General features: G+C 28.8%; 1 protein-coding gene across 1 annotated transcript in view; it reads right to left on the bottom strand.

Moving 5' to 3' along the window:
- The window catches only part of LOC119603029 (alpha-tocopherol transfer protein-like), a 20,198-nt gene extending 13,413 nt beyond the window's left edge, over positions 1 to 6,785 (bottom strand). The window contains exon 1 of the mRNA XM_037954885.1: positions 6,471 to 6,785. The gene's annotated coding sequence lies outside the window, so the exon portion shown is untranslated. The remainder of the gene's footprint in view (positions 1 to 6,470) is intronic.
- Between the last annotated feature and the right edge of the window lie 440 nt (positions 6,786 to 7,225).

Raw genomic sequence — 7,225 nt, 5'->3', positions numbered from 1 at the left:
TAGATAGATAAGATAGATAGATAGATAGATAGATAGATAGATAGATAGATAGATAGATAGATAGATAGATAGATAGATAGATAGATAGATAGATAGATAGATAGATAGATAGATAGATAGATAGATAGATAGATAGATAGATAGATAGATAGATAGATAGATAGAGTAGATAGATAGATAGATAGATAGATAGATAGATAGATAGATAGATAGATAGATAGATAGATAGATAGATAGATAGATAGATATAGATAGATAGATAGATAGATAGATAGATAGATAGATAGATAGATAGATAGATAGATAGATAGATAGATAGATAGATAGATAGATAGATAGATAGATAGATAGATAGATAGATAGATAGATAGATAGATAGATAGATAGATAGATAGATAGATAGATAGATAGATAGATAGATAGATAGATAGATAGATAGATAGATAGATAGATAGATAGATAGATAGATAGATAGATAGATAGATAGATAGATAGATAGATAGATAGATAGATAGATAGATAGATAGATAGATAGATAGTAGATAGTAGATAGATAGATAGATAGATAGATAGATAGATAGATAGATAGATAGATAGATAGATAGATAGATAGATAGATAGATAGATAGATAGAGATAGATAGATAGATAGATAGATAGATAGATAGATAGATAGATATAGATAGATAGATAGATAGATAGATAGATAGATAGATAGATAGATAGATGATATACTAATTTGTAAATAATACTAGAATGGTTTAAACTAAGAATGTCGTTTCATAGTATCTAATAACATACAACTGTTATTATCCAAATCGATAATAGTTTTTTTTACACCGGATTTTGCAAATATATCTATTAATGTTGCATAAGTAACTATTGTCGCTATATAACAAACAAGTTTCGATTATTTCTGAAATGTGCTGTTGTTGTTGTTAATTCCATATATATAATTAAATTTTTATATTATCGTTCATAGTACTAACACTCTTACAAAATATCAGTATAATTTATTGTTTTATCAAGAAAATTTAATGAATTATTCTTTAGAATTTATAAACATTTAAAACTGGTTAAACATGATAAATAAATTGTCTTTAGTTTTCATTACAGATAAATTTTCTATAGTATTTTGCATATTTTATTTGTTTATTCATTTATGCCGCAAAAAAATATGGAGTCTTCATACAATTTAAAAACAAAATAGTTTATAACACGATCTTTGATCTGAAGTAGTAAGTGTGTCGAACTGAAAAAAGACTACAGATTATTAGTACGAAGATCAAGGTAAACCATTAATGTAAATAGTTACTTGAAATGTGGTGGTTGGTCCACATAAGTGATAAAACATTTAATGTGTGGCCAAAAAAAAAACACCAGTTGGAAAATTCTAGATATTCGCATACGTGTTATCGAATAAATCTAATGATGCGAATATATTACCAATCTTTAGCAGATGTTCAATCATTAGCAGATCTTTAAAAATTAAGTATTTGGTTTTAACTACGTTATTACAATGAAAATATAAACCTTTGACCCCTAAACTTATTAAAATGTTTATTATTTAGTAATTATTATACTTTCATAATAGAGTCCATGAAATTATTAAGTCGATTACTTAATGGGATGAACTTTAAGCCTAAGACTTTCTGACACATTTAATATATAATATAATACCTATTTAATATTATATCAATTAAAATAATTATAATAAATAAAGCAATCTTAATTACCACTATTAAAAAAAATTATTATTACTCCAGTTTACTAATTAACGGAAAGCTATAAATAAAATAATAGCAAATTGAAAATGATGACCAATAAATTAAAAATATTTATAAGCAATAAGTAGGTTAAAATTACAATATAAATTGGACCATAAGTTTAAAGGTCTTGAAAATATACTAAAGTTATTTTTATCAAGATTATAATAATAAGAATCTTGCAGCTATTAATTTGCGGAAATGTTTTTAAATATTGATTTCTAATGATTGTATTAAAGAATTGTGATCGTATGATCGCGAAATTGTCAAATTCTCCGGCCAGATTTTAATTCAACTTAACTCAAAAACCTCAATTTTGAAAATATATTGTTTTGTGTAATAAAAAGATTTCCAAACACTAAAGTTTCCAGATATTGTGTTGAACCATTTTTTAATTTAAAAGTTTAAGTTAATGTTTTAAGAAATTCACTAATTATAATGTCAAAATATTTTCAAATCCGTATAATTACTCGAATTTTTGTTATTTGTGTATTATTAAAATAAAATTTCAGTTTTTTAAAAAAACTCTGTAATATACAAAGGAAATAATTAATTATTAAATGAGTGTTAAATTACTCAAATCCACTATGTGTTAAAAAGAGCTATAGCTACTCAAAATTACACACATTTCTTTGCTATATGGTATTAGTAATAGATACACTTTTATCCATTAGATAAAATTACTACCATTAGGTAGCGGAAGAAAAAAAGAAGAAAATTATTTACTAACACCAGGGATGGAAAATTTAATACTTAGTATTTCTTTCAGTATATTTTGATAACGAAAAATTGGCACTTTTCCCAACTTATAAACTATTGACAAGTAGTCTACATAATAGCCAATGAAACAGTCTGAAGTCTAGTCTATAGTTTAGTCCATAGTCTAGTCTAGTCTATATTATAATCTATAGTCTAGTCTATAATATAGTCTATAGTATAGTCTATAATATAGTCTACAGTCTACTCTACCGTCTAGTCAACAGTCTAGTCTACAGCCTAGTCTATAGTCTAGTCTATAGTCTAGTCTATAGTCTAGTCTATAGTCTAGTCTATAGTCTAGTCTATAGTCTAGTCTATAGTCTAGTCTAGTCTATAGTCTAGTCTATAGTCTATAGTCTAGTCTATAGTCTAGTCTATAGTCTAGTCTATAGTCTAGTCTATAGTTCCTAGTCTATAGTCTAGTCTAGATCTAGTCTATAGTCTAGTCTATAGTCTAGTCTATAGTCTAGTCTATAGTCTAGTCTATAGTCTAGTCTATATCTAGTCTATAGTCTAGTCTATAGTCTAGTCTATAGTCTAGTCTATAGTCTAGTCTATAGTCTAGTCTATAGTCTAGTCTATAGTCTAGTCTAAGTCTAGTCTATAGTCTAGTCTATAGTCTAGTCTATAGTCTCGTCTATAGTCTAGTCTATGTCTAGTCTATAGTCTAGTCTATAGTCTAGTCTATAGTCTAGTCTATAGTCCTAGTCTATAGTCTAGTCTATAGGTCTAGTCTATAGTCTAGTCTATAGTCCTAGTCTATAGTCTAGTCTATAGTCTAGTCTATAGTCTAGTCTATAGTCTAGTCTATAGTCCAGTCTATAGTCTAGTCTATAGTCCAGTCTATAGTCTAGTCTATAGTCCAGTCTATAGTCTAGTCTATAGTCTAGTCTATAGTCCAGTCTATAGTCTAGTCTATAGTCTAGTCTATAGTCTAGTCTATAGTCTAGTCTATAGTCTAGTCTATAGTCTAGTCTATAGTCTAGTCTATAGTCTAGTCTATAGTCTAGTCTATAGTCTAGTCTATAGTCTAGTCTATAGTCTAGTCTATAGTCTAGTCTATAGTCTAGTCTATAGTCTAGTCTATAGTCTAGTCTATAGTCTAGTCTATAGTCTAGTCTATAGTCTAGTCTATAGTCTAGTCTATAGTCTAGTCTATAGTCTAGTCTATAGTCTAGTCTATAGTCTAGTCTATAGTCTAGTCTATAGTCTAGTCTATAGTCTAGTCTATAGTCTAGTCTATAGTCTAGTCTATAGTCTAGTCTATAGTCTAGTCTATAGTCTAGTCTATAGTCTAGTCTATAGTCTAGTCTATAGTCTAGTCTATAGTCTAGTCTATAGTCTAGTCTATAGTCTAGTCTATAGTCTAGTCTATAGTCTAGTCTATAGTCTAGTCTATAGTCTAGTCTATAGTCTAGTCTATAGTCTAGTCTATAGTCTAGTCTATAGTCTAGTCTATAGTCTAGTCTATAGTCTAGTCTATAGTCTAGTCTATAGTCTAGTCTATAGTCTAGTCTATAGTCTAGTCTATAGTCTAGTCTATAGTCTAGTCTATAGTCTAGTCTATAGTCCAGTCTATAGTCTAGTCTATAGTCCAGTCTATAGTCTAGTCTATAGTCCAGTCTATAGTCTAGTCTATAGTCTAGTCTATAGTCTAGTCTATAGTCTAGTCTATAGTCTAGTCTATAGTCTAGTCTATAGTCTAGTCTATAGTCTAGTCTATAGTCTAGTCTATAGTCTAGTCTATAGTCTAGTCTATAGTCTAGTCTATAGTCTAGTCTATAGTCTAGTCTATAGTCTAGTCTATAGTCTAGTCTATAGTCTATCTATAGTCTAGTCTATAGTCTAGTCTATAGTCTAGTCTATAGTCTAGTCTATAGTCTAGTCTATAGTCTAGTCTATAGTCTAGTCTATAGTCTAGTCTATAGTCTAGTCTATAGTCTAGTCTATAGTCTAGTCTATAGTCTAGTCTATAGTCTAGTCTATAGTCTAGTCTATAGTCTAGTCTATAGTCTAGTCTATAGTCTAGTCTATAGTCTAGTCTATAGTCTAGTCTATAGTCTAGTCTATAGTCTAGTCTATAGTCTAGTCTATAGTCTAGTCTATAGTCTAGTCTATAGTCTAGTCTATAGTCTAGTCTATAGTCTAGTCTATAGTCTAGTCTATAGTCTAGTCTATAGTCTAGTCTATAGTCTAGTCTATAGTCTAGTCATAGTCTAGTCTATAGTCTAGTCTATAGTCTAGTCTATAGTCTAGTCTATAGTCTAGTCTATAGTCTAGTCTATAGTCTAGTCTATAGTCTAGTCTATAGTCTAGTCTATAGTCTAGTCTATAGTCTAGTCTATAGTCTAGTCTATAGTCTAGTCTATAGTCTAGTCTATAGTCTAGTCTATAGTCTAGTCTATCGTCTAGTCTATTTGCTAGTCTATCGTCTAGTCTATCGTCTAGTCTATAGTCTAGTCTATAGTCTAGTCTATAGTCTAGTCTATATTCTAGTCTATAGTCTAGTCTATAGTATAGGCTATAGTCTAGTCTATAGCCTAGTCTATAGCCTAGTCTATAATCTAGTATATTCCAAAGTCCAGCCTATTGTCTACTCTATAGTCTAGTATATAGTCTAATATGTAGTATAGACTATAGACTAGAATATAGACTATACTAGTCTATAGTCTATTCTATAGTCCAATGTATAATCTATTGTATGCTGTAGTATATAGTCGAGTCTATAGTCTAGTATATTCCAAAGTCTAGCCTATTGTCTACTCTATAGTCTGATCTGTAGTATAGACTATAGACTAGTATATAGACTACACTAGTCTATAGACATATCTATAATCTAGTCTATAGTCCAATCTATAATCTATTCTATGCTGTTGTCTATAGTCCAGTCTTATGTCTTGTCTATAGTCCAGTATGACCTAGTCTATAATCTATTTTATAGTCTAGTGTTTGCTCTCGTTTATAGTGTAGTCTATATTCCAATATTTAGACTAGTCTATAATCTTGTCTATAATCCTATTTGTAGTCTAGTCTACAGTCTATAGCAAAATCTGTATATTAGTCTAGTCTATAGTGTGGTCTAGTCTTTAGTTTAATCTATAGACCAGTCTATAGTCTAGTATATAGTTTAGTCTATAGTTTAGTATATAGTTTTGTATAAATACTATTTTATAGTCTTGTTATAGTCAATTCTAGTATGTAGTTTCGTTATTTCAATTATCCATGCCTGACTAACACCAACCAAAAAACGTGTCAGAGCAACAGGGTCAGTGAGATAGACCTGAGTAGATACCTGCTTACAAACATATTTATTTATTTTTTTCATTACAATGGTTCATATACTAATCTTATTCATTAAATGAACGTACATATGTGTTAAAGAAAGTTACTTTTTTTTTTGAAAACATTAACGTATAGTTAAAGTAATAAATATTACATAAAATTGTATTTCATGATTTCAAGCGTCCATAATAGTTTTTTTATTACAAATAACATTCATTCACTAGTTTCTTATAATTTAGCATAAAAAAACATATTTTTGTTACAAAAATCACAATGCCAGTTAAGTGTTTAAAGAAAATATTTAACCAAAGCCCCACTCTGACTATTAGGGGGCCAGTGTTGTGAGAGATTGCTGCAATATGCTCAAAAAACAACACTTTGTTATTTATTAAATTTTATTACATTACACTCTAAATTACACTATAGCTGACTGAGTGCGTGCTCAGTTCATTGGTAGTTTAACACATTTTGTTGCTGCTTTTTTTTTACTAGTATTCACAAACAAAAAACCATTTACAATTTATTTGTTAATAAAAAAAAAAAATTACAAAAGAAAAAAAGTTGTTTTGCGGAAGTTTCGTAAACAAATTTTGGATTTTTTAAAATAAAGCTAGTTTTTCAATTATACGAAATGTATGATCACTGTTGTTGCACTAAAACTTACCACTCTTTTTTGGAAAAGTTGTATTAATTTATTTTAACTACTAGTAGTTGCAGTAAAATTACTTCTAATACGATTAACAATATTAAGTTTTTGTTTAAATTCGAAAATAACTTTAGTTCGTAGTTTAAAAACACTTGATCAAGAAATTATTAAACTATTCAAGTCAAGTTGATCACACGTTGTAACAAAACGAAATCTTCGTTAGATTTTTATATATCTAGCACTATATGAATGAATGACCCGTATGCGAACGAACTAATACCATTTAAGGTGAAGAGGTAACTGACGTTCTACTCCGTTAAGCCGTCACTGATGTAGACTTGGTAAAATAACTAAATTTACAAAAATAATAAAGTCGTATTTTAGAGTCGTCGTTTGATTATTGTTGTTTTCGTGTATTTTCTGTTAAACCAACATTACCACTCAAAATAAGCGTGATTTTGAGTGTTTTAGTTTATTCAACAACTACAACAAATGTTGCTCTCAGAGTTGCCATTATATCTATGAGTTTTATCCTGTCTTGGTTTGAAAGTTTGAAAATTCTTTTGAAATTCTAAGGCATTAAGATCTTGAGGATCTTATTATGATGATATTTTCTACAAGATTCTCGGTTGATAAATAATTTGGTTACTAGTAAAACTTTTTTTAATAATGAGGAATATTATTCACCCCTATTCTTAATTTCAATTCGAGTCGAAATAATCTCCGTTTGTCATTTTTGTTTGTTCTGCATGTCGATTTGACTCTTCGTCACT

The sequence above is a fragment of the Lucilia sericata genome, unplaced genomic scaffold (genome assembly GCF_015586225.1).
Source record: "Lucilia sericata isolate MDLA Ls3-8-SP2 unplaced genomic scaffold, ASM1558622v1 Contig000270F_arrow, whole genome shotgun sequence".
NCBI classification, from domain to species: Eukaryota; Metazoa; Arthropoda; class Insecta; order Diptera; family Calliphoridae; genus Lucilia; species Lucilia sericata.
Note: the sequence above shows the minus strand (reverse complement) of the source record. Positions and strands in the feature narration are given on the sequence as shown.